This window comes from Lepidochelys olivacea (genome assembly GCF_965140295.1).
Source record: "Lepidochelys olivacea isolate rLepOli2 genome assembly, chromosome: 17".
Taxonomy (NCBI): domain Eukaryota; kingdom Metazoa; phylum Chordata; order Testudines; family Cheloniidae; genus Lepidochelys; species Lepidochelys olivacea.
The window spans coordinates 1,044,620-1,072,458 of record NC_140427.1 but is presented as its reverse complement, the minus strand read 5'-3'; the positions used below and the strand labels follow the sequence as shown (position 1 = coordinate 1,072,458).

Sequence of the window (27,839 nt, the reverse complement as noted above, 5' to 3'; positions counted from 1 at the left end):
TGAGTGATTTCCTGACATCCTTTCCCAGCACCTGTCTCTGGCCCCACTTGGAGCCTTACACTAGCGCTTAGAGGCAGGCCTGAAGGCAGCTGCTCTCCAGAGGCACCGTCCGTGGCATTAAAGGGACAGCTCTGAGGGAGCATGCCTAGTCCAGTGGCTGCCGAGCTCATTGCTGAGCCTGTTTGTAGGTAGCTGATGGAGGCGGTAACTGAAGGGCCAGGAAAGGCGGCTCACCCTGGACAGAGCCAGCTGGGAAACAAAGCAGGTGTTTCCAGATGGGGTATCCTTGCTTCTCTCCTTGCGCCTCCTCCATTCACTCTTGGGCAAGGTGTGTTGGCTCCTCTACCTTTATAGCCTTGAGTCTATTGAACAAGTGGCTGTCCCCAAACCCAGTGTTCTCCCTGAGCCTGAGAGCGGGCTCCAGGGTTGAGTGCCCTTTCCTCAAGCATTCTGCAGAGATTTCTTAGTTGGCTCGGTCTTCCCCAGTTGCCTGTTTGTTTGCAGCTGTACGGAATGACAGTGGGGTTGGACTTGCACTCCCAGGGCAGGAAGAGCCCGGCGTTTAAAGCACCAGCTGCTGGATGTTTAGATTTGGAAGGGGGCGAGGCTTCTCCTGCTTGCATAGTGCACTGCAGTTGTGTCCAGAGTGTTGGGTTCTTACAAACACAACGAGACACGATCCCTGCCCCAAAAAGCTCGTGATTTCAGCTTTTCCTCTGCAAACAACTGGCTCCTTGTAATGCCAGACTAAGTGATTGGGGGACGAGATCACTGACTGGGTGAATTGGTGTGATGGAGAAATAGGAAACTCTCTCTTTCCGTCTGCATCCCAGCCTGCTTCACAGGCATCTTCCTGTCTTAAGAAGGAACTGCCTCCTTGGAAGTCACAAGTGCTGCTGCTTAGGTTGGGCTCATGAGCCAGGCACCCTTGTCCCTTCTGCCAGCTAACCAGACAGAGTGTTTATCTTTCCCAGCTTCAAAGCACTTTACAAACATGAGCAAATGCCTCCTCTCAGCCCCCTGGGAGGCAGGTCATTGTCCTTATCCCTGTGCTACAGATGCAAGGATGAGCACAGAGTAGGAAAGGGCCCTAGCCAAGGTCATGCCGCAAGCCAGAGGCAGAGCTGGGACTAAAATCCAGATGTCTTAACTCCCAGTCCTGCACTCAGACAACCAGCTTTAGCTGCTGCATTCCCAGTTCCAAGGGGATGCAGGCAAGGGGGAGGGCGCTGAGGCTGTCTCTTCTCTTGGTGTGTGAAATAAGCCCAAATGTTCTTAAGTATCCCTCTCTCCTAAGTGAGTAGGTGCAAGCCAGAGGCAGAGCTGGGACTAAAATCCAGATGTCTTAACTCCCAGTCCTGCACTCAGACAACCAGCTTTAGCTGCTGCATTCCCAGTTCCAAGGGGATGCAGGCAAGGGGGAGGGCGCTGAGGCTGTCTCTTCTCTTGGTGTGTGAAATAAGCCCAAATGTTCTTAAGTATCCCTCTCTCCTAAGTGAGTAGGTGCCTGCTGCACCCAGCTTCATGTCTCTGTAGGGAGCAACCCCTTTCCTGCTTGGGGTTCAGTAGTGAGTGCCTGGAACCAGTGACTGTGTTCATGAGATGCCTGTGAATTGGAGGATACTGCAGTTCCCACCTGACACTCAGCACTGGTGAAGGGTTTGTTGGGGGTCTTGTGCTCGGCTCTCGTGTTTGAGACCCTAGGATGCTGCTGATCACATTCGTGGGGTAGAAATACTATTGTCAAAGTGAGCTTGTTGCCAGCCCGAACATCCTGGACATTTCCGGGGTGTGCATATGTTGAATGCTGGCAAAGTCCCCTGTGAGTTTGAATCAGATTTCATGGTACTGAGTGGTACAAAGAGCTGGATACTGAGGAGAAGCAGAGGGCTTGGAGTTTTAAATGTATGCAAGAGCATTTACTGCATTGTTGCCAAGTGCCCAGTGCATAGCTGAGGCATTGGCTCCACGCCCTGGTGTGTGGGCTGCTGTGGGCAGAGGGCTGAGTGGAGCTTACTGCAGTGATGGCTGGTGGGAAGATGCATGTTTCCATTTCCCAGCGTATGAGTCACCTTCGGTGTGTTGCACTTGCACGGACAGCGACAAGAGGGGGTGTTGTGGTGATCAGCATCTGTGTGTATGGAGGAGGCTGAAAGGCCTTAAAACCTTTGCCTAATTATCATCAGCACAGTCACTGAAAGGAGTGGTAAATCATGAGTGATTCCATTCAGCGGCCTTCCCCAACAGCCTCTGCACTGCTGGGCAGCGTGTCAGTGGGGAGAGCACGGCAATGCTGTCCCACATGCATGCCTGCATGTGTGGTCTCTGTCAGGGGGCAGTCTGTCTGGTCTCTGCTCAGAGCAGGAGTTATGCTCTCTCTAGGGCAGAGAGGGTTCATTCATAGGCTCCCTGCACTGCCCTGGGGCTCCTGATGTGGAATAGACCTGCTGCCCGTAGTGTTAGTTGGCTCATGAGCCTTCCCTTTGCTCCTGTTGATTTCCAGGCTTTCAAGACCCCAGTCTGTACTAGAAAATCTTTTCAGAACTTCCCTACCAGCTGCTGCCGCTGTGTATCAATTAGACCTGCTCTCAGTAAGGTTAGACTGTGTGGCGGCTCCTCCCTATTAGGGCTCCCATTGCTGTTCATGCTGAGGGAGCTGGACTGGTGCTAGCAAAGGGGCAGCGGGGCTGGTGTCAGGCTACCTGTCCCTGTGAAACTGGGACTGGTTCTATTGCTTTCATTAACAGACTCTCACTTGACTCCAGATGGAGCCAAGAATCCCACTCAGGGTCTTTTCTCCTGATGGAGCACCCATTAACCAGTGATCTAGCCTCTCAGCCACCCACATGGAAGAGGTGTTAGGAAGGGTCTATTGCTCCCAGCTGCTGCCTCATATCAGAGCCATGTAGTGCTATGGCAGAACCTGGACTGGAATGGGAAGAAGAGAACTGGACGCAGGGATGGGCGCTAGGTGTATCTGAGGCTGCAGCTTGTGCAGTTGCTGTCCCTGTCTAGTGTGAGCTGTCAGTGGCTGCTGATACCTTTGAGGCCATCCTGGGCTCCCAGAGAAAGGCAGGGACCTTTTTGGGGTGGCCATATTTAACAGTTTGGTAGCCATCTGCACATATGACTTGCAAGGAAGTTTGGATCCCTTTATCCAAACCACAGACACTCCAAGAATTCTAATTTTTTTTAATTCTGTAATTTGGGGAAATAAAACTCTGGTTTCTGAAAGGGCTAATTGAAGCCGTGCTTGCAGCAGGGGCATATTGGTGGGAGAGAAACCCCTTCCCAGCCCATCTGTGCCCAATTTACTCCAATCTGGCCTCTCTGGGGCTTTTTTCTTTCTCTCTCTCTTTAATAATTTGTTTTATAATTCCTGGAATCAAACCCATCTCAGACACACTGTTTTATTTTACTGTATTATTGGATTATACTTCCTATAAATCACTGGATGTTATTCATAGGCCACCACCGGAATAACTTCCCCTCTCCCCTGATGGGTCTACATTCCACACAAATGCACACCAACCTGGGGGCTCAGCAGAGGGCACCCTAGAGACACTTCCCGGAAATCCCAGCAAATTTGCCTGGCTCTGGGTGTGAGGCATCAGGCTGCAGCACCTGGATGCCTTCTGGCACTCACAGTCCTGTTGCATTTGTTCTTTCGAGTTTGTGAGGAACTCGGACTGAAAGGGAGGGAATTGCCACATGTGCATCCCCAGCTTATGTGGGGAATGGAGTGCAGAGCCAGGGCTGGGTACTGCTGGCTGGGCTCGTGATCAGGGAGACAGGCCCGTCTTCAATCAGAAGAAATGTCAGTGGAGCGTGAACCTGTGTGACCTGCTGACCATTAAGTAGGGGTCTTGCTGTTTGGATGGCAGTCATACCACCAAGGTGGCTTTGGAGCATGGGAAAAGGTTCATTAGGGCAGCTTATAGGAAATCAGTCTTTAATGTAGAATCACACTGGTTTGTGGCTAGGGCTTGGCTGGCATGGGCCAAACCCTGGGCCCGCTCTCCCATATGGTTCCAGAGGTCTTCCTCCTCCCCCTCCCCCATAAATAGGGCCTGGAGGGCAACAGAACTGGTGCGGCAGTGCTGCACGGGGTCGGGAGTGCAAGCTGAGGAGAGTCCCCACCCCTGTACACATGGAACTGTGCTCTGGGGGCCTCTGGAGCAGCCTGGAGAACCGTCATTGCACATCCTCTAGCCACCGCTGTGACGTGCAGAAAGGTGTGCGTCCGGTAAAGGAGCAAGCTAACGCTCAGCAGAACTGTCTGGTGCATAGACCTTCTCTGCACCAGTTCCTGCCAGGTCCACTGCAAGACATAACCTGATAAAGGAGTCTTTTTGGTAGTGCAAAGTATCTGTGCCCCCAGGTGTGTGTGAGACCCTCCCCCTTCTTCACCAGGTGCATGTTCAGCATCTGTGCACAGCTGGAGAAGGAGGCATCACTCATGTAATTCTCAACTGAATTCATTGTGTACTTACTCTGTTACCGAACAGACAGCTCCCCTGTCATCCTGCTCCTATGTGCGGCTCTGTGCTGAGTGCGCTGTGTGCTTCGCTTTAGTGACCGCAAATGTTCTGACTTGCGAGCTAGACTTGTGAACCCTTAAAATAACCTTTGAGATGTTGGAAAGGCGAGCAGTGTCTACCGTTGGCAGCAGAGCTGGGCCCGTCTCCGAGTGTCTCTTCAGCGCTCGCTTGGTTTCCCGCTAGGGATCAGGCTTTGTTTGACGAGCTAACTGCAGCATCGGAAAAAAGGCTTAGCCGGAAATACTTACTGCTCATCTAGCGCAGCCGCATCTCAATGGCTTTTTGTGAGGGTCTAACCACATCATGAGTATTGGAGCACACAGAAGGTGCTGGGAGCTGAGCCCAAAGAGGTCCAGTGCATTCGAGCTAGTTTAAAAATAAAACACTGCTGTGGACAGCAGCCTTGGTTTGGTGGCATTTTAAAATTAGGTTTAAAACGAGGCTTAATGAAACCTCAGACTCCAGTTAGCAGAAGCAGCGGTGTGATCGCCCTGGCTGAGAAGTGGAGCTCAGCCCTTTCTCCTAATACTCCATCTCTGTGGTAAAGCTCAGCTGGCCAGTTCTCGCGTTTTCCATAGTTGGGTACCTGGAGCAAGAGGAAAATCAGAGGGGATTCTGCCAGGCAGTCCAGGCTTGGTGAGGAATGGGTTCTGTGCACAGTCTGGAAGTCCAGCTTGGACACATCTCAACTGCGTGTTTTACCCATAGCTGGGATGCCATGTTATAACTGGGTCTCCCGACATGGTAGGGTTTACATGCCTCTAGAGCAGGTCGGTGCTGTTTCCCTTTAAGGCTGACTGGGTGTTACTGTCCTTAGTGTGTGTGTGGGGGGTCCCGAAATGACTGTCCCAGAGCTTTGCTTTGGGGAAGAGAGTCATTAAATTTCCCCTTCTCCTTTGACCCCTCTTCTCCCTGTGCTTGGATCAGGAACTGCAAACCCAGAGCCTGGGGCAGGAACGTCTCAGACTTGTGACCTAGCCCAAAGGAGAAAGGGGGCGTATTGCAGAGTTCTGTCACAGAGTGTGGGGGAGTCTGGGCCCTGCACCCCTCTTCCTGGGATTCACTGTGACTCTCAGCCAGCCAGTAAAACAGAAGGTTTATTGGACAATAGGAACACAGTCTAAAACAGAGCTTGTGGGTACAACCAGGACCCCTCTGTCAAGTTCTTCTGGGGGGCAGGGAGCTTAGACTCCAGCTTTGGGGCTCCCTGTGTTCCACCACCCAGCCCAAAACTGAAAACAAAACCCCCCCAGCAGGCTCCCTCCTGCAGCCTTTGTCCAGTTTCCTGGGCAGAGGTGTTACCTCCCCTCTCCCTCTCCTGGCTCAGGTTACAGGTGCTCAGGTATCCCATCCCCAATGAAACTCCCCTGCCACATTCCCAGGTCAACACTCCCCCCTCCCTGCTGCATCAAAAGTTCACAGACTATTTTGGACTGCTCGCCCTACCTAAGGCAGTGCTCAGCTCACTGTGGAGATTGGGTTGGGAAGAGTACGCACTGAAGGGAACCTGGGGATTGCTGCTTGCAGGTGGGGTTACGTTTTATCCTCAGCCTAATATTGAGGACAGTAGCAGCACCTAGCATCCACAGCCATGGACCCAGGACCCTAGTGTGCTAATCACTGTACAGGAAGAAGGTCCTTGCCCCAGTGAATTTACAATCTGAGCAGTGCCTTGGCCTTTGTACACATCTGCTTAGTGTCTGTGCTGTTCACTTGAGGAGAAAATATGCACCCACAGCAACCCCTGCCACTTTCATAGGCTGTGTGCCTGGCCCCTTCTGCTCAGGAAAAGCCTAGCTCTGGCATAACAGTGAGTGCTGCAGGTCAGCATGGAGGTGCATTGGCAGAGATGTGAGAAGGAAACGTCGATGAAACCTGCTGACACTGAAAGTGTGGGGCTGGACTCCAGAGGGATGCAGACGTGGCTGGAAGCACTGGCAGACAGTTAGGGTTTGCTCTCTCAGGTAGCTGTGGGGGTGGGGTTTGACAGGACGCCGGGAGCTCCTTTCAGAGAGGGAAATCTGTAGGTCAGCCACAAGACGCATCAGTAAAGTTCAGGTAAGCTGCAGTGGTCCTAACATGCTTCCTGAGCTCTTTTGGCTGGTGGCAACAATATTTAGACTGAAGTCTTCCTTTGCTTATTCCCCTCAATTTCCTGTTTAAAAGGCAGATTGTCACATATCTGGGGATTTATTTACGGTAATTGGAATTATTCTCATGGCTTCTGACTTCCACCTTCTGATGCAAGACTGCACAGTGCAAAATGTCCAGAACGTCATGTGACTTTCCCCCTTGCCACCAGTGCCAGCAGGAGATGCAGTAATCAGCATGCTGCAGGGAATTTCCATTTGCAGTTCAGGTTTCTGAAATCTAGACTTTGGCTTCAGAAGCAGCGCATGGAGCAGGACTTTGTGAAGGGAAGGAAGAGGTTTCCAGTGTTTGCCAAGTGCCTGCCTTTGTGTAAGATTCTCCAGGCCTCCCCTCCAGCTGGGGCTGTGCAGCAAAAGTCCCTGTTGGGCAGTCTTATTAGGTGAACTCTTCGGGGGCTTCTGTCAGGCCTGCCTGTGATGTAAGCACTTCCCCACTGTCTGCTCTCCAAGCCCTTGCTCAGGAGAGAGGGCGAGACCTACATCTCATTTCAGGGCAGTGAGCAGAGAGAAATAATTTGTAATCACAAAGCTAGACTCTGCTTTGCAGCCCAGGTTCCGCTGCCTGAGTGTGCAGGTTAGGACAGATCCCATGGCACTTCGAGTCTGTTTAGAGAGCTTTTCTGCTGTAGTGTGACACTGAGCCCAGACTGGCTGTGGGACATGCCTCCCTCGTGATGTATTTTCTGGAGCTGACGGAACCATGGGCATTTCAGAGAGACCCTGTGAGGGGCATGTGCTGTGTAAAATGAAACTAAAGGCAGGAAATTTTGAGCTCTGACAAAAAGAAAAGGAGTACTTGTGGCACCTTAGAGACTAACAAACTTTTTGAGCATAAGCTTTCATGAGCTACAGCTCACTTCATCGGATGCATTCAGTGGGCTGTAGCTCACGAAAGCTTATGCTCAAATAAATTGGTTAGTCTCTAAGGTGCCACAAGTACTCCTTTTCTTTTTGTGAATACAGACTAACACCGCTGCTACTCTGAAACCTGAGCTCTGACAGACACTGCATCCCTCACTCCTAGCACTATGAGACAAGAGAGTGGTGATCAGTACAGCTGTTATGCGGTGCTTCATCTTTGTGTGGGTGTGTGGAGAAAGGGGAGTGCTTGTGCTGGGAGAGTGAGGACTGGAGGTGATGCAGGACTTATTTGCACCCTGACAGGAAATCCTCTCACTTTTAAGGAGATGTTTCATAGTCTAAATATATCTCCACTGGGTGTTGCACCTATGATTTCCTCCTGTTTCTGTGGAGCAGCGAGATAATTACTATGTTTTTATTTAATTCCGTGTTAGAGAACATTGTATACTTAGGCTCGTTACGATGTGGTAATGATCTTGATGACGTTTGCCAAGCTGCTCTGTAAGGCCTGCCAGCCCCCTGCCCTGCATCACCATGCCCTGCACAGGCTCAAGAACAGCATCCCAGCTCTGTGAGTGTAGCCTTTCCCAGTCCCCTGTGGGCTAGCGGACATTGTCAGCTCACCTCCCATCACCTTCTTTAAGAACCAAATCCCACTTAGTTCTGTCCCATCTCTTCTTGCATTTGTAAGGCACCAATTCCCATGGTAACTAGATGCCAGGTTCTTGGAGGGAGCTAGCATTGGCAGAGTGTGGAGGTGCTCTGAGGGCTGTGTTGGCGGGGATGTATAAAGTGCCTTTGTCCTGCCTGGGATCAAGGGAGGAAAGTGAGCACAGCCAGAATATTTCCACCCATATATTTCAGGAAGCCACGTGTCTGAGAATGAAAGGTGCTCCTTAAGCAAGCTCAGGTCAACAAGGAGACTCTTGCCTACCTGTTCTCTCCCCTACTTCCATCACATTTGTGACGAGGCTCTCTGGGCCCATGTGTGTTGTTGCAGTTGGTCCTGTGGCAGGGCAGTATTGGATCTGCCTGTGATGATTCTGTGGGCTTCTCTTCACAAGAAAACTTTGAGGAATCATGTTCGCTAACATGATGTTAAATCCAGCTTTGCAGTCAGTGTAGACTGGGACAAGTTGTGTTTAATGCTGTTAGTTGATGATGAGTAAACGTCTATAAACCAAGCAGAGTTTCACCTGAGCCTGCTGACACAGTGTTAAACACGACATTCTCTGTCTACACTGATTGCAGAGTTGTGTTAAACACTCCATGGTTCCCGGAGGTTGTGGTTACCATGACCTAGGGAAAGCCAGGAAGTGCCATGGAAAGGAGATAAGAGACTTTCTCCAAATGGTAATGCTGTGACTAGAGCAGCCCTCATGGGAGCTTCTGGCTCAGCCCAGAGCTCTGACCCCACTCTAGCCTTCTGCAGCTCCTGCCATGCCCTTCATCCTTGTGTTGCCGATCTTATTGTTCTTCCTGAGTTTTGGATTGGGTCAGCAGGTTTCCACAGCCTTTGTACAAAGGGCCATGCTGTGTACGGGTTGGGAAAGCAGCGATTATCGCCATGTTGGATGGCAACACAACAGCCAGAGGGAAACTGTGGACATGCAAACCAGTGAGAGAAATGCAGTTTGCTGGCTGTTCTCACACACCTGGTAGTTGTGGCTATGCAGTCAGGTTTTGTTTTAACCTTACTCGGATACCTACTGGGAGCTCAGTGTGCTGAACTCCCCAGCATGCTCTCCCGGCGTTTGCCTCTCTGCGGACTCCTGGTGCGTCTCTGCCTAAGCCAGAATGGAGACAGGGAGGCTTGCGTAAGCAAAGCCTGCTCTCCAGATAATGGCACCGACGCAGAAAGGAGGCCCCTGCTGCCAAATGTACATTGGGAACAGCATAAACCCTTCAGAGCGAGTCCTAGGGAGCCAAGGGCTGATGAGACCTCGCAGTTGGTGCTGGGAGCAGGCCTCACCCTTCTCTGGGGCCCGAAATGTGCAAGGTCCATGTCAGAGAGGGGAAGAATTCTGCCACATGTGCTTGTGTCTTTAAAAGTAGGCAAAGCGGAAGTGATGCTCTCAGCCCATCTGCACTTGGGGCTGCACACAGAGAGCTAGACGCACTGCAGCTGGTGCGAGGCCCTGGCAGTGCGAGGAGCTGCTGTCTGTTGGGGTTTACTGCTGTCTACGTTGAAACATGGCTTGGGAGGGGGTTAGTGGCACAGTGCCAGGCCCTGTTAGCCTGGCCTTTTCTCTCCCTCTTCCCCCCCTTTCCCCCCTCCCCGCTTTAAAGTCACATTTCCAGGCCAGACATAGAATTAATCTCTGGGCACTTCACATTGCTGGCAGCACAAAGCAGGATGTGGGATCTTTTTTTCTCTCTCTCTGCGTCTTGGCTGACTTTTTTACCTCTCGAAGAATTTGGAAGGGCCGTGAGATTCCCCCCCACTCCCCCCTTGCCTCAGTGCCGTGCAGTTTTTCAGCAGGCTGATCACCCTGCTGTGGCTTCACCCTAATAGATTTCATATGTTGATGCAGTTGACATCAGTATCAAACTATTTTACATGTGATCTGGTGTATTTCCTGAGGAAATCTGCAAGATATTTATTAAGAACTAATAAAATAAACCTCTCCATGAGCTTTTAGGTAGTTTTCAATTTTTCATGTCTCTCTCGTTTCCTCTTATCAATGAGTTTCTATTTTCTCCCTCCTCTCTGACCATTGCAAAAGGAAACAAAAATAAATGCTTTAAACCATTCCTGAATGGACCCTGAGAATATTTCTGCAGTGATGTATCAGCAAAGTTGTATTTTTAGTGAAGTATTGTCAAGACCAAAAATATCCCGCTGTAGTGCATCCTTTTTATAGGTCTTTGTGTGTGTTTTGAGTGTTGTTCAAGCTTGCCACACAGTCTGCCTTTCTACTACTGCAGCTTTGCCTCCTATCACAGCTGGAGTCCATTAGGCCTTGAAAATTAAAGTAATCCTGGTTAAGAAATAAAAATTAATCAATCTAGTGGAGCTGCATTTTCCCCAGCTGAGCCTGGATACCTGCATGGCAGCACTGACTTGAAAGACTCCAGCGGACCAAGAATGTGTGGGTTGGGAGTGTGCTGTGGTCCAGTGGTTTTGCTGCTGTGTTCTTGCCACTGAGGGTGTTCCCTGTACCAAAGTTAGCTTGCGCTGTACAGAAAGCAGCAGTTTTCCCTTTCTTGGTGCGTTGTGGAACATCCACACCAGCAGGGTCTGCCTGTGGGTTGTAGTCACCTGATGGCTCCTTCTCAATGATCATTCCAAGGTGCATTGGAGAGCAGATGTATGTGTGTAACTGATCGGTGACCGACATCTACCTGGGAGCTGGGTTTGGTAGCCCAGTTACCCTAATGTCAACTTCATATGTTCCAATAAATTCTCTGTATGTGCTTTTTTGGCATCTAATTCTGTGCCTTCATTGAGCTGTATCCCTAATGGAAAGAGCCGAAGGTCAGAGTTGAGCTGAGCAGTTGCATTCCCCCACCCAACACCCAAAGTGCAGAGTGGCCTGACGGAGAGCGAATCCATCGCCCAGTCTGTACTCAGTGTTCTGGGATGAGTGGCAGTGTAGGCAGAGCCTGAGAGTTACTGCTGGCTGCTGCTCGTTATTGAGGCCACTCCTGTGCAACCATTTCCAAGACGGAATGTCCCTGCTGGCCAGAGTCTCCAAACGCCCCGCGGAGAGGTGGGGGCCAGCACTCTGGTTTCCTGGATGCCACCGGCAGCTGGTGCTGTAACCAAGGCCTGTGGAACTCAGAGAGACCACAGAAAACGTTATGCATGATGCTAATCCAGGACCTCAGTTCAGGAACTGGTGTCCCTCAAACTCTCGCCAGGGCAGTAGGGCCTCTTTCCCTGGCAGCCTATCTCATCTGAGTCACTTGCCTGGTGTACTCATGGGTGCCTAGCATTACTGTCTGCTGCTGTCCGGAGATCTGCAGTCCTCAGTTTCCTGTAGAGCAGTTCAGCGAAAGCAGTAAATAGGGCTTGTAAAAATTTATTTTATTAGCAAGAAGTGTTGGTGGGTAATTGGCCATAATTCGAACCCGGCCAGATTGGAGATTAATCAAAAATCCCAGAGATCTTTTTACCAGAACTGCTAGGGTTGCTCCTTTCCCAGGCGGGCGGGACTGCAGGGCTCTGCCCGTGCTGTACCCGTCCTTGAGGGTGTTTGACGCTGGCATTGGAAGAAAGGAAACCTTGTTTTCCAAGAACTCTGCTCTCTCTCAGCTTGATAAGCATTTAAAATAAAAGCTGCACAATTGGAATTGGCAGAGCATCCTCATTCTTTTGTCTGTCTGTTTATTTTTTCCCCTCATCCCTCGACATGTGTGCTACAGCCCACGGTTACTACACCCCGAAGAACTGCAGGCCTGGAACTCTGCAGACTCGCACCAAGTTCTGCCCACCCCCATCCTGGCTCTTTGAAGCCTGGCTAAGCAGCAGAGCTCTGGTCTGCAGACCCGAGCTCCGTCTCTGTTCCCAGTGTCACTTCCCAGGGCTTGGTGCTGGGCTGTGACCCTGGCTGCCTCGCGGCCTGCCAGGGCACTTGGCTATATCACACACCGTACTTTCATTTCTGCTTGGTTCTGTGCTGGAAGGCAGCAGCAAAGAGCCTTGGAGCAGGTTTTCTGGACGCGGGCTGTGATTCAGACCTCTCTCGGGTGTTTGGCTGAGAGTTTCAGCTTGGCCCATGGGTAGAGCACAGTGAAATGCTTTTATTTTGTATAACTTTTCATTTTATTTGTTGGAAATTTCATATGATTAATTTTATTTATGTGGGGGGTTGGGTCTGCCTTGGGCAGGGGAAGGTGAAAGGCTTGGACGGGGGATTGCAAAGTAAGCCCATCCTGCACTCACCCTGCAGTGGCTGCTCCTGTCGTGTGATGGGGCAACCAGGCCAAATTTGAGTGAGCCGTGCTGCAACCCTGTGTGCCAGGTGGCAATACCCAGAGCAGGGAGCCGGGCCCAGCCCTGCGGGACAGGAGCCTCCACTGCAGCGAGAGTTTTTATATATTGTTTTTATTTTGTTTTGTTTCACATTTGCAAGAACCCCGGGGTTCTAGCCATGTGTTACACTGTAGAGCTGGAACGGTTTCTCACCACTTGGTATTCCGGGTCTGGGATTGTGATGGCTGCATCCAGCGTATTCCTCACGGTGGCTTGTGTCCGGGATTGGTGAATGAGCTGATCCAGTCAGGAAGTAAGGAAGAGGCAAGCCCCTGCACACTATGTCATGTTAGGTTAGTAGTGCTGGGTGACTCAGAACTGGGTGTTACTTCAGTTTACTAGTCCTGGTTGTTGCTTGGTGTAACTGAGCAGGGTGTTACTTCAGGTTAGTAGTGCTTGTTTTTGCTTGGCAGCCTGGGGTGGAACCTGGTGTAACGGTTTCCAAAAGAATATTTTTGGTTTTAAAACTGAAGGTCAGCAGTTCGCAAGTGCTGTGCTTGCAGCCAACTCTGTGGTTCGCTTTGTGCCACTGGGCAAGCAGCACTGAAATCCTGATCAATTGATCTGCAACAATATGAAACCACAAATGGGGACTGCCAGATAAAACTCTGTCTCGCCCCATTTTCCCCACCCAATGTGTCTTTCTGCCCGTATCCCCTTTCACACTGCCTGTCTCCCTCCCTCCCTCTCGGCTGTGTATTGGACATTTTGTCTATCTTTTTCCATCTCTCTGTCTCTTTTCATAACAGTTTTTAATAATGATTTAGTTAGTTCCAGCCTTTTCCCTCAATGGATCCCATTGGAAAATGCATTTGAAAGGAAACAGTTATACACTTCCCTTCCTTTGAAACTCTGTTGGCACCTTTTCCAGTGCAGTAAACCATACAACATGGATTTTCAAAGTTTCCAAACACAGACATGCTGGCGTTAAATTTATGAAAAAATATTTTATTCGGCTGTATAGTCACTGTGAGTCTCTGAGCTGCTGGTCACAGTGAAATCGAAGCTCACTTTGGAACTAGAATAGGTTTTCAAATCTCTGCAGGAAATGTAGCGACACTGGCTGTGGAGAGCTCCCAGCTCCCTCAGCACTTAGCCGTTCCCAGCAGGAGGCGCAGTGGGGAATGGGACAAGAGCTCTGGCTGTGAGGGGCTGCTCCCAGCTCCTTCAGTCCCAGCCTGTCCCAGCAGGAGGCTTTGTTAGGAATGGCACAGGAGCACTGGGTGTGGGGAACCTCACAGCTATGCCAGTCCCATTTGAAATCATGGGGGGGGAAGAGGAATTTGACATGGAACTGTAATATCCTATAATTATGCTAGTAAATGGAGAAGATTAATTCTTTTAGGTTACTGCAGGCCAAGACCCACTCCAGAGGGGCTGAAGCAGTTGCTCTGTGTGTGCACTGCTTTGGGACCCAAGGCTCCAGATGATCTAGGTTGTCAGAGTTCATACTCCATACATAAGGCTTGTGCGCAGATGGTAAATGTCCTGGAATAGTCTCTCTGGGAGCTGTGGGTCTCTACCTCGGATTGCTCCTGCCACTAGGGACACACTTACTGAACACTTGAGACTCCTTCCTTGTGGGGTGCTGTTCAGAGCGGGGTTCCTTCCAAATTTCCAGAACAGAAGAAAACTACCTGTGCTCATCACAAGTGCTGGGACTGGTGAGTTCCCGCTGCATCTTCCACACACAGCCACATCCCCATGTACTGCTGTAAGGTGTCATGTCCAAAGAGCAACTTCCAGAGCACCTGCCCTGGAGCTGTGGTCTGTAGTGCATCACCATAGGAGTGATGAGCCAGAGTGCAGATGAGAGAGTGCCTCCTAGTGATGGACATGACAACAACGCAGGGGAAAATCCTGGGATCACTTTCTCCTGACTTTTTGTTCTCATCAGGTTACTCCAGGCATTTTTCCTTCGCAAAAGAATTTTCTAAATAAACTTCTGTTAAGTGCTGTCAGCATGCTCAGCACTGTCTGAGGCATGGTCTCTGCCCCCCTAAATCGCCAGCCAGCACAAACACACTGGGAGACCTAGAGAAGGGTTCTGACTTCGAGCACCTTGGTTTGGCATGGGTCTGTCTGTCTAGTTAGGGGCTTGATACATTTTAAAAAAAAATAAAGAATGTTAAGGTTGCAAAGTGGAGAATCCAGAATTTAAGAAATGGCATTTTATGGTTGTCCATGTAACCGTAATTCAACCCCATTGGGGACCCTTGCCTTATATGTTCAAAGCATAAGTCCCATTGACTTCAGTTGCAGCTGGGAGTGCCCAACACTTCTGAAAATCTGGCCTCAAGTGTTTTAAATTGGACACCCAGAAAATGAGGAACATATAACTAGTGACCAATGTGACGCAGCAGGGACGGGGCGGGGAGGGGGAGTGTTGACTTGGGAATGTGGCAGGGGAGTTTCACTGGGGATGGGAGACCTGAGAGCCTGTAACCTGAGCCAGGAGGGGGAGGTAACACCTCTGCCTGGAAAACTGGACAAAGGCTGCAGAAGAGAGCCTGCTGGGGGGGGGGGGTGGTTGGTTTCAGTTTGGTGCTGGGTGGTGGAACACAGGGAACCCCAGGGCTGGGGTCTAAGCTCCCTACCCCCCAGAAGGACTTGAGTGAGGGGTCCTGGTTATACCCACAACCTCTGTTTTGGACTGTGTTCCTGTTATCCAATAAACCTTCTGTTTTACTGGCTGGCTGAGAGTCACAGTGAATCCCAGGAAGAGGGGTGCAGGCCCCGGCCTCCCCCACACTCCGTGACAACTGGTGGTAGCAGTGGGATGTACTGCACCCCGTGAACGGTGCTTCCTGCAGTAAGTGACTGGGGAACAGTAAAACGAAGGGGGATTGACGGGGAACAGATGTGCTGAAGATTCAGAGAGAGACTGTTTCAGGGGGTGGTTAACCCCTGGGAGTGTGTAACTAGAGAGAAGGACTTTTGCAGTAACAGGGTCTCCCGGGGGATTGCAGCGAGCTGTCCCAAGGGAGGAGGAGTCTGTAGCTCGACCCTGGCAAAGAGGTGGTGACCTCAAGAAGGACTGGCACCCTAGGGGTTCTTCCTGGAAACGGTGGAAAGCTGCACAGGCCTGCGACTGGCCAGCAGGGAGATGTACGCTAAACGCCTTAAGAAGGACCTGGTGGAGCTGTGCAGGCAGAGGGGGCTGCACATATAATCATAGAATAACAGAGTTGGAAGGGACCTCTGGAGGCCATCTAGTCCAACCCCCTGCCCAGAGCAGGACCAATCCCAACTAAATCATCTCAGCCAGGGCTTTGTCAAGCCTGACCTTAAAAACTTCTAAGGAAGGGGATTCCACCACCTCCCTAGGTAACGCATTCCAGTGTTTCACCACCCTCCTAGTGGAAAAGTTTTTCCTAATATCCAACCTAAACCTCCCCCACTGCAACTTGAGACCATTGCTCCTCGTTCTGTCATCTGCTATCACTGAGAATAGTCTAGATCCATCCTCTTTGGATCCACCTTTCAGGTAGTTAAAAGCAGCTATCAAATCCCCCCTCATTCTTCTCTTCCATAGACTAAACAATCCCAGTTCCCTCAGCCTCTCCTCATAACTCATATGTTATGAGGTCCACCAAGGAACAGCTGATTGCCCAGTTGGAGGAGAGGGATCGCTTGGATGACCCGATCCCTGTCCCTGAGGGAAGCCGCCCAGCGGATGCAGCGTGGGCCCTGGGGCCTGACCGGGCTGGGAGGGGTCAGACTGCTGCCGAGGACATCCTGAGACCCTTCCTACCTATGCCTAGGGGAGGGGTTGGGGGAAGCCCAGTGAATACCAAGGACACCCTGACCCTGGCAGCCAGCAGGGGATCCTCCCGGCGGAGCTCCCCATCCCTGGAGCGGAGGCAGCTGAAATGGGAGAGGGAGATGAAAATGAGGGAGCTGGAGGATCATGGAAAGCAGTGTCAGCATGAGGAGAAGCAATGTCAGCATGAGCAGGAGGAGAAGGAGAAACAGAGGCAGCATGAAGAGAAGCAGAGACAGCATGAGCTGGAGCTGGCCAGGCTGAGGAGCAGTGGGGCCCCGGCTGTGGTGAGTGAGAGGGGACCCAAGACTGCGAGGAGCTTTGATAAGTGCTTCCTGGCCCAGCGTAAGGAGGGGGAGGACATAGATAGCTTCCTGACGGCCTTTGAGAATGCCTGCGAGATGCACAGGGTTGACCCTGCCGACAGGCTCCAGTTTCTCACCCCCTTACTGGACCCCAAAGCCGTGGAGGTGTACAGCCGAATGACAGGGGTGGAGGCAGGGGACTACGAACTGTTCAAAAAAGCCCTGCTCCGTGAGTTTGGGCTGACCCCCGAGATGTACCGGAAAAGGTTCCGGAGTCAGCGTAAAACGCCTGAGGTCACCTACCTACAACTGGTCAACCGAATGCAGGGATATGCCCGCAAGTGGACAGCTGGGGCCCAAGCTAAAGAGGACCTGCTTGACCTAATCATACTGGAGCAACTGTATGAACAGTGCCCTTCCGACCTGAGGCTATGGTTGGTGGACAAAAAGCTAGAGAACCCCCAGCACGCAGGGCAGCTGGCCGATGAGTTTGTGAACAGTCGGTCAGGGGGTAGCAAGGAGGAGTCCCAAAAGAACAGGCCCCCCTCCCGATGCAGAGAGAGAGTCACCATGGGACCTGCCAGCGGGGAAATAGGGAGAACCCCCTCCCATGGGGAACGCCTGGTGTCAGGACCATCCGACCCGCTCGAGGGGACCAACGTGACCTGAGCTGCTATCATTGTGGCCAGAGAGGCCACGTACGGATCCAGTGCCCCAGGCTCAGGGACAGACTGAGCAGACCCAACCTACCCAGGGTTAAATGGGTAGGGACCCAGCTGGACGAGGGGCAGACGGCTCAGGCAAGGGGGGCTGCCAGTTTACCACCTGCTCAGGAGGGAAGAGTACCCCAGGCCCGCTCCTCCAGAGGGCTTGGATGCTCTGGACGCAGGGTTCTCGGTTTACAGGGTGGACGTGGGGCTGTACCTCCGGAGCGAGTGTCTTGTTCCCCTGGAGGTGGATGGGAGGAAGATCAATGGATACTGGGATACAGGCGCGGAGGTGACGCTGGCCCGGCCCGAGGTGGTGGCCCCAGATCGGGTGGTGCCCAACACCTACCTGACCCTGATGGGGATGGGCGGGACCCCATTCAAGGTGCCCTTGGCAAGGGTACACCTGAAATGGGGGGCCAAGGAGGGCCCCAAGGATGTGGGGGTGCACCACCATTTGCCCACTGAGGTTTTGATTGGGGGGGATGTAGAGGACTGGCCAAGCAACCCCCAGACCGCCCTGGTTGTGACCCGTAGCCAGAGCTGGCGAGGGGCACTGCGCCCCGACCTTGGGGAGGGTACCACACCGGAGGCGCAGGACCCTACCCTGGTGGGAAGGGCGCTCTGAGGGGCACGGCCCAGAAAGGCTGTGGCCTCAGACCCGGCCAATGAGAGGGAAGTGGTCCCCATCCCTTCCCCAGCCGCTGAGTTCCAGGCTGAGTTGCAGAAAGATCCCTCCTTGCGGAAGCTCAGGGACATGGCCGACCTCAGTGTGGTACGGACCATGAGGAGAGGTTGCGAGGAGAGGTTCCTGTGGGAGAAGGGGTTCCTGTACCGAGAATGGGCTCCCACAAGGGAAGTGGAGTCCTGTGGGATCAGGAGGCAGCTGGTCGTCCCCCAGAAGTATCGCCTCAAGCTACTGTACCTGGCCCATGACATCTCCCTCTCAGGGCACCAGGGAATCCAGTGCACTCAGCAGAGGTTGCTACAGAATTTTTACTGGCCTGGGGTCTTTACCACTGTCCGGCAGTATGGCTGATCCTGTGGCCTCTGTCAGAGGGTGGGGAAGGCCCGGGACAAGGGGAAAGCGCCTTTGAAACCTTTGCCCATCATAGAGGAACCTTTCCAGAAGGTGGCCATGGACATAGTGGGACCTCTGAGCAAGATGACCCAGTCAGGGAAGAAGTATGTTCTGGTGGTGGTAGATTTCGCCACCCGCTACCCCGAGGCAGTGCCCTTAGCTTCCATTGAAGCAGACACCGTGGCAGATGCGCTCCTGACCATTTTCAGCCGAGTGGGGATCCCCAAGGAAGTCTTGACAGACCAGGGATCCAACTTCATGTCGGCCCTGCTCCGGTGCTTGTGGGAGAAATGTGGGGTCCGGCACAACTGGGCCTCAGCTTATCACCCCCAGTCCAATGGGCTGGTGGAGAGGTTCAATGGGATGCTAAAGATGATGCTGAAAACCTTTATGAACCAGCACCCGCAGGATTGGGACAAGTACTTACCTCACTTGCTATTCACGTACAGGAAGGTACCCCAGGAGTCTACCGGATTTTCGCCTTTCGAACTGTTATATGGAAGGAGGGTAAAGGGCCCCCTGGAGAGGCCCTGATGAGAGGCGAATGGGAGGGGAAGGCCACTCCCAAAGGAGAGTCAGTGGTGGAGTATGTCCTGATCTTCCGAGAGAGACTTGCTGAACTCATGGGCCTGGCCAGGGAGAATCTGGCCAGAGCCCAGAAGAAGCAGAAGGTCTGGTATGACCTCAGGGCGCGGGCCCATGCCTACACCACCGGGGATCAGGTGATGGTTCTCATCCCTGTGAGAAAGAACAAACTACAGGCTGCCTGGGAGGGCCCTTTCAAGGTTGTCAAGCAGCTCAATGAGGTAAACTATGTGGTGGAGCTGTCGAACCGGGCGCACCACCGCCGGGTGTACCATGTGAATATGATGAAGCCATATTATGCCAGGGGGAATGTGGTGTTGGCTGTGTGTGGACATTGGGAGGAACAGGGAGATGACCCTTTAGTAGATCTATTCCTGGGACCAGAGCTAGTTCCCCCCGGAAACAATTCCCCTCTCGGATCAGCTAACCCCTGCCCAGCAAGCTGAGGTCAGGGAGGTGCTGCATCCGTACCGACAGCTGTTTTCCAACCAGCCTGGACGCACTAATCTGACTGTCCACCGGTGCAGATGGGGTCGCACCCGCCGATAAGATGCTCCCCCTTCCGAGTCACAGGGAAAACTGCTCAGGACCTGGAAAGAGAGGTCCGGGACATGCTGGCTTAGTGGGTGATCCAGCCATCTGCCAGCCTTTGGGCCTCGCCGGTGGTGCTGGTCCCCAAAAAGGACGGGTCAGTCCGGTTCTGTGTGGACTATTGGATGCTCAGTGCCATCACTGTATCTGATGCCTACCCCGTGCCCAGGCCTGATGAGCTCCTAGACAAATTGGGAGGAGCTTGGTACCTTACCACCATGGACCTTACAAAGGGCTACTGGCCAGTGCCGCTGGATGCAGATGCCCGGCTGAAATCGGCCTTTATCACCCCTCTGGGGCTCTACGAGTTCCTGACCCTGCTTTTCGGCCTCAAGGGAGCGCCGGCCACCTTTCAGTGCCTGGTGGATCAGCTACTGAGGGGGATGGAGAGTTTTTCCATGGCATATATTGATGACATCTGTGTCTTTAGCCAGACCTGGGAGGACCACGTGTCCCAGGTTAGACAAGTGCTGGACCGACTCCAGGGGGCTGGGCTGACCGTAAAAGTGGAGAAGTGCAAGGTGGGGATGGCTGAAGTATCTTACCTGGGCCATCAGGTGGGGAGCGGCCACCTAAAGCCGGAACCAGCTAAGATGGAGGTGGTCAGAGACTGGCCCGCTCCCCACACCAAAAAGCAGGTCCAAGCCTTTATTGGGTTGGCCGGATACTATTGAAGGTTTGTGCCCCGCTTTAGTGCCATAGCCACCCCCATCACCGAGCTATGCAAGAAGGGGAAGCCAGACAAGGTGGTCTGGACCGAGCAGTGCCAGGAGGCTTTCCAGGCACTGAAGGAGGCTCTGGTCAGTGGCCCAGTTCTGGCAAACCCAGACTTTGACAAGCCCTTTATGGTGTTCACCGACGCCTCAGACATGGGACTGGGGGTGGTGTTAATGCAGGAGGATGAAAAGGGGGAGAGACACCCCATCGTGTACCTGAGCAAGAAGTTGCTTCCCCGGGAGCAACACTATGCGGCCATTGAGAAGGAGTGCCTGGCCATGGTGTGGGCCCTCAAGAAACTAGAGCCATATCTCTTCGGGCAACACTTCACCGTGTACACCGACCACTCTCCCCTGACCTGGCTGCACCAGATGAAAGGAGCCAACGCCAAACTCCTGAGGTGGAGCCTGCTCCTGCAGGATTATGGCATGGATGTGGTCCATGTGAAGGGAAGTGCCAACAGGATTGCGGATGCACTGTCCTGGAGAGGGGGCCCTGAACTTCCCCAGGTCACCGCTCAGTTCAGTCTCGAAGTGGGGAGAGAAGTGACGCAGCAGGGAGAGCGGAGTGTTGACTTGGGAATGTGGCAGGGGAGTTTCACTGGGGATGGGAGACCTAAGAGCCTGTAACCTGAGCCAGGAGGGGGAGGTAACACCTCTGCCTGGGAAACTGGACAAAGGCTGCAGGAGAGAGCCTGCTGGGGGGTTTTGGTTTCAGTTTGGTGCTGGGTGGTGGAACACAGGGAACCCCAGGGCTGGGGTCTAAGCTCCCTACCCCCCAAAAGGACTTGAGTGAGGGGTCCTGGTTATACCCACAACCTCTGTTTTGGACTGTGTTCCTGTTATCCAATAAACCTTCTGTTTTACTGGCTGGCTGAGAGTCACAGTGAATCCCAGGAAGAGGGGTGCAGGCCCCGGACTCCCCCACACTCCGTGACAACCACTTGTAAAAGTTTGGTCTAAGTGACTTGCCCGGCATTACACAAGAACTCTGTGGCAGGGACAGAGGTAGAATCCAGTTCTCCAAGGCATTATTTATCTGCCTTAACCGTGACACCTTCTTTTCCTCCAATCCTTGTCCTCCTCCAGTGAACACCTTCCAACAAATGAGGCAGGGTCCTACAGACCACATCCTCCTCCATTACACAGCCCTGACTTGTCCCCAGAGCAGGTCCAGCCTGTGCACTGAATGAGGCAGGGTCTTGTGGAAAAAATAGTACGTGATCATACAGTTAAAGACTGTATCATAATGCATGCACACAATGGGACTGAATTAAGGTTACGAAGGCAACCCTAAATCTGGATTTCCTAACTTCTGAGTGCTGGATTTTGTAGCCTCAGTGTTCTTTTCACAGAGTTGGTTTATGGATGTTATTTTTTCATAGATTTGTAAAAAGCAAACTGAAAAATTCTATCATGTGGAACCATAACGATCTCCACATGGATCATCAGCAGGGCATGAGACCCTTTTGCTCCACCCGATTGGCTTCTACCACTTGAACTAATGAAAAGGAGTACTTGTGGCACCTTAGAGACTAACCAATTTATTTGAGCATAAGCTTTCGTGAGCTACAGCTCACTTCATTGGATATGAAGTGAGCTGTAGCTCACAAAAGCTCATGCTCAAATAAATTGGTTAGTCTCTAAGGTGCCACAAGTACTCCTTTTCTTTTTGCGAATACAGACTAACATGGCTGTTACTCTGAAACTTGAACTAATGAGTAACTGATAGCAGTAGGCTGTTACCCTCTGTGTGGACCAGCCACTGTAGGGGAATATGTCACGCTTTGCTAGTGGGTTTCACAGCTGTTGCTGACAGCAGAGGAACGTTGGGACTCAAGAATCCGAGGTTTTGTTCCAGGTTTTGGAGGGAGCGTATTTAGTTGTTGCAGACATTCTGCCCCATTTCCTCCACCCTGCCACATCTGTCCCTGCCCTGTTCTGTCTGTCCCTCTGTGCTCCTGTCTCCTCTTACTCCAGTCTGCACCCTCTAGTCTGTCCCTGCCCCCGCCCCTTCTCCTTGCCTTACTGCTGTCAAGCAAATCAAGCAGCTTCCTTCTCCTTCTCCTGGTTGCCTGGGCACCATCATTGGGGAACTGAAAGCATCAGAGAGTCTCCCTGCTTTCAGAGTTTGGTGCCAAAGCAATCCCTGGCAGCCACAAGATGCAACTGCAGGAAGAATCCTGCTCAGACGCTGCCTGCTTAGTGCAGACCGAACCTTCCCTAACAAGTGCTGCCAGCCTCTAACAAACCTTTACTAGAGAGACGGGGGAGGGGATATCTTTTATTGGATCAACTTCTGTTGAGGAGAGAGGCAAGCTTTCAAGGTAAAAGATACCGCCTCACCCACCTTGTCTCTCTTGTGTCCTGGGACTGACCTAGCTACAACAACACTGTGTACAACAAGGGGAAACCTTCACTGCGCATGTATGAACTACAGTGTTCAGAGCGTTGTATCTTGGCCAGTTTTGGGGGAGTTTTCATGGGGTTGGCAAAAAGAACATCCCTGACGCCAGTGTGATCCCCCTGCCAAATTTCCAGTTCCTGCTCCGAAGCATGGAAGTGCCAGACCTTCCTTCTAAACTCATTCTGGGAAGTGGCCCAAACTTTTTACCTGAAACTTATCCCAAAAATTCGACTTGGAGGAGAGACTTGGCATGGAGAATTTCAGCCCGAATGGTTAAAGGTTGGCAAAATTATAAGCAAGTGAAAACAGGGTCTTATAGTAGATAGTGTTAGGCAACCTTAACTTTCGGCATCACTCCCAGCATTGCCTGGCCTATGGCCCCATCACCATAGTGTCCAAGCACTAGGATGCGTGGCAGCACTTTTACTGGCAGGGAACAGCAGTGTTTAAGGGCTGCATTGCAGAAGGGAGCACTGAGCAGGCCTCGGAAAGGGGGGACTGCTTGGTGCCCTGCAGTGGGGAGGGAGTTCCAGACCTGTGGGGGATGGGATGGGAGCCATGGGGTTGCCGCCTCTCCACTGGGGCATAGGATTCATTTTACTTTTTGGCAGTTTCTTTGCAAACTGTGTCAAGCTGGTGTGTGCTGATCCCTCAGGAAGCCATAAAAAGAAGAGCAGCAAATGAGTGTGTTAAAACGGAAGCTCCTCATTTCACTCTGCCTGCCCCATCAAAGGCTGCTTTCTCTGAATCTGCTGTCTGCAGGCACTTTCTCTCATTAACTTCTACTCCAGGCTTGAAGCGATCCCGAAGGTTCACACCAGAGAGGCATGTTTTGAGCTGTCGGCATTTGCTGCCAGAGACATGCCCAGCTCCAGCACAGTGGGAAAGGACTGCCTTTTATTTCTTTCAAAGTAGCAGCCGTGTTAGTCTGTATTCGCAAAAAGAAAAGGAGGACTTGTGGCACCTTAGAGACTAACAAATTTATTTGAGCATAAGCCTTTGTGAGCTACATCTGATGAAGTGAGCTGTAGCTCACGAAGGCTTATGCTCAAATAAATTTGTTAGTCTCTAAGGTGCCACAAGTCCTCCTTTTCTTTTATTTCTTGGGATTGTCCTGGTAAAACTTCACTCTGGGCTGCAATGAATCTCTTGGGAAGCCCTATTCACACCTCTTCCCCCATTGTAAATAACATCTGACACAATTATGGGTTGAGAGCATGCAGTTCCTGGGGGGAATGTTAGTAGCAGCTTGCTGTGCCTGCTGTGATATGCTGAGCTGCTGTGCATGGCAGCATACCCCTCCCAAGCAGGCATGGGATTGCGTGTATATCCTCACTAGCCTTTTTTCCCATGTACGCCAGCAGCTGAACCAATGCTAGCAATGGTGAGAGCTCTCTGCAGACTCTGGTCCAGCTGCTGGCGCTTTATTCACACTGTCACCTAACCCTCTGTAGAGAAGGTCTAGTCAACATGGTAGTTACATCACCGATCTCTGGTCTACACTAGTGCTCCCATCAGTGACAGTGCAGTGATGGGAGATTTCCTGAGCATTGCCTGTATGGATGAGGCTATGTGCCTTCAGTCTTGTTCATGCATGGGAGCAGACACACGTTTGCCTGCTTGCCAGCAAGCTTGCAGCTGGCATGGTTTGGTGCCCTTGAGCAGACAGGCTATTTTAAACAGTCAAGCTAGCAGGAGCTGTGCTGCACACGATCTCCTAAACCAGGCTCGAAGATGGATTAACATGATGCTGACACTGATGGTGGCAATGCACGCCATGGTTAGAAAGGGCTCCAAAGGCTTTGCGGCAGGGGGGACTGATTTAAAGCAAGCAATTTAAATAATGATTTCAATCACCAAGTGGAAAGCTTTGATTTAAATAATTGATTTTAATCAATTTTTCTATTTGTACTTCAGTTATTTTCCAAAGAGAGGTGCATTCTCATTGATTGATATAACCATAAAAAGATGTTGATTTTCAACTCAGTAGAGCCTGTACACTAAAATTTGGTGGTACTTTTTGCTGCCTCGGAGGGTGCACTATATCTATATACAGTTATTTAAGCAATTATATAGATTAATATTTCAGATTCTTATTAATGGTACATTTTTAGTATATTAGAAAATGGTGACTGATGGGTGGAGTCATAAATATTCATAATTTGAAAACTGAACGAGTCAGAGCTCAGGTGGGGAGAAGCTATAAAACAGACCACCCAGATGGGCTCAGTGGATAATCCTAATGAGATACATGATGGTGTCTCATGGAGTCAGGGGCTGGGTCTCAACACCTGTGATGACTTTACCAGTCTCTTGCACTCAGTAACACAACCCCTGGATTTCCCACAGGATTAAGACCTTAATACCATACATGACCTTTGTGCCATATTTATAAAGCTTGACCTCAAAAGTAAGATTTTTCCTCTGATTCTTTCTTTATACAGAAAAGCAGCCTTTAACTCAGAATTTTAGGTGGAATCTCATGGATTCAGCATATTTATTTTTTATTTAAAGGTTTTCAGAGATTATAATAAGTTTAGGGCTTAATGTATTTTGTATTGAATTCAGATTTCATTTTAAGCAGTTTAATTTTTAAAAAGAAAAACGTATTTAAATAAAATAAAAAATACCATTTTTAATATTTTTTTAGATCACTGTTTTATCTCCCATGCTTTGCTGGGCCTGTTGGGTGCAGACCAGGAGCCTGCCTCTGCCAGTAGGACTGCTGTGGGTTGTGCTGGTGACCCCAGGCAGAGGGAGCCCTGCAGTGCTACTCCCTGCAGGTGGAAATGGCTGGAGTCTGTGTTTTGACTGATGGTCTTTTCAGGAAATTTCTGAGAATAACATTTTCTAAAAACGGCTTCTTCTTCCCACAGATATTTCCTGGAAAAGGCTGAAGTTAATTTTAAACCAGTGTCCTTTTCCCTTTTCAGGGTGGAAGTGCTCTCTGCTTGCCCTCCAGGCGAGCGTCAGTTCCTTCTCTCTGGGATTGGAGAGTTGCCTGTGGAGGTGCAGTGGAGAGAGCACAGTGTCCCTTCTTCTCGCAGCTGCCCTCCCTGAGGCTCTGCCTCCCTGAGGAAACCGGATATATTGGTTCTCTCCTGTGGCATTTCTTGGTGCATTGCTTCTGATCAGCCTCCAAAACACATTCTGCTTTTCACTGACACTGTCTTTATAAATGTATCCTCGCCAGGGCTGGAGCTCTGTTGTCCAACAGCCTTGGAAGCTTGGGCTCAGCCCGTTTACACACTCCAGGTAGGAGGGTCCATCCCAGAGTGTGAATTCCAGCCCTGGGGGCAGTGAGAGTGGGTGGCAGCAGGTGTCCTGAGGTCAGCAGGAGCAGGCTGTCCTGGGCGAGCAGGTCCCTCTATGTCAGTGAGAGCGCAGCTTCCTCTGTGGTGCTCGGGAAGGCTTGCGGCTCCTTGTGGGAATAGGTCATTAATTTTTATACTTTCCCCGTAAACCATTGACCCTTTTTATGATGTCATGAGGGATTCCTTAATTTTGCAGCTGCTTCCTGGTTACGTCAGAGAAGAGCCTCCTGTCCTGGAGTCCAGCGCTGCACTCCACAATGGCTGGAAACAAATGAAGTGTTGAATATCTAATGGCTTCCACAGGGAGAGCGGCTTGATCCTCCCCAGGCCCCCAGCATTCCTCACCTCACAGGCCTTCCTTCCTCTCTCCCTTAGACAGCAGAGAGCAAAAGGGGCTGGAGGCTCCTGAATGGCTGTGGCTGTCTTGAGAGTGCATGCACCAAGGATGCTTGCCCTCAATGTACACAGCTGTGCATCAGCCAGCTGTCCTGCTGGGTCTGTCCATCCTCCCACCTCCCCACACTGCCTCCTGCTGAGGAAGGCTAGGATTAGAGTAGCCAGGAGCTCCCCCCATAGTAATTGGTCCTGCCCCACTCCCTACAGTACTCCCTACTGGGGGAGGCTGGGGCTGCAGCAGCTGGAGCTCCAGTCCGTCAGGACTTCTGCACATCCCATACTGGGAGACTAGAACTGGGGCAGTTGTGAGTGCCCCGCAGCCAGCCTCTCGTACTGTATTATTCTTACAGTCTGAACTCCGTCTAGTAGGAGATGCAGCCATCTCTGCACTGAAGCCAGAGCTCAGGTGTTCTGTAGTGACTGAAGAAGTTGGTGTATGCTGTGTGCAGCTCACATCTTGAGAGTGATCCCTGTAGGACGGTCCGTGGCCAATACAAAATTAGGGTGTTTCCACCCAGGAGAGTTGCACTGGTGCATTGTGAATTTGTAAATCGAGGAGGGGAGGGGCGAGTGCCCGTGATTCCCACCGTATTGGTGGGGGCATTGGTGGAGGCTGGTAAGGAAGATTCCCATGTTCTTTAAGGGGGTGGCGGGCTGTGACTCGCACGTTCTCTGTGGCAGGGTAGTGAGTCTCTCTGACTCACATTATCCACGGGGGAAACCGGGGTGGGGGAGGAGTTGGAAGGGGCAGCAGGGAAATGCCCTGTGTCCATGAATCTCTCTCTCCTTTTTGTTGTTGCTTTGTGTTCTGTCTGGTTTGTGCGCCGGCTCCAGCTTCTCCTGCCGCCAGCTGCTGCTGTTGGGAGCCCAGTGCATCAGCTGTCAGCCCAGTAGTGCTCTCCTCTCCTTGCCCACTTCCTGCAGACAGACAGATTCTGGAAGACTGCTCAGGAGTTGTGCCAGCACTTTGTCTGACTGGGGAGTGACTCATGAAGAAAAGGCTCTTGTGTCTGAGTGATAAGAGAGCAAACAAATCGCTCCCAGGTGGTGTCAGCTTGGAGGTGACCAGCCACTGTCTCCTTCCCTGCAGGGCAGTGGCTGGCTGGGAGCAGAGTGAATCAGTTGTCTTGTCTGCACTTTCCCCACCGGCTGCTTGAGCTGTTGACACGTCAGCTATAGGGCCCATGGCTCAACTCATTGAGCAAAACTGCCCTCTCAAACCTCTTTTACCTCCGTAGCCCCCCGGCCAGTCATTATGTCATCTCCTCAGCAGTGCATGAGGAGACCTGCTCTCTTTGCTTGTCTCCACTCTTGGTCCCTGGGCGGTGTCACTTGGAAGAGATGGTGTCAGCTGCTGCTTCCTGCAAGCAAAGCACATAACTGCTGCTCTCTGTGTTCCAGGGTAGCCACAGGCCACCTGTCCCAGGATCCGTCCCCCAGGAAG

General features: G+C 51.6%; 1 protein-coding gene across 5 annotated transcripts in view; it reads left to right on the top strand.

Moving 5' to 3' along the window:
* SMG6 (SMG6 nonsense mediated mRNA decay factor) overlaps positions 1-27,839 on the top strand; it is a gene marked incomplete at its 5' end in the record, with an annotated part of 165,735 nt that overhangs the window by 48,105 nt on the left and 89,791 nt on the right. The window lies entirely within an intron of this gene.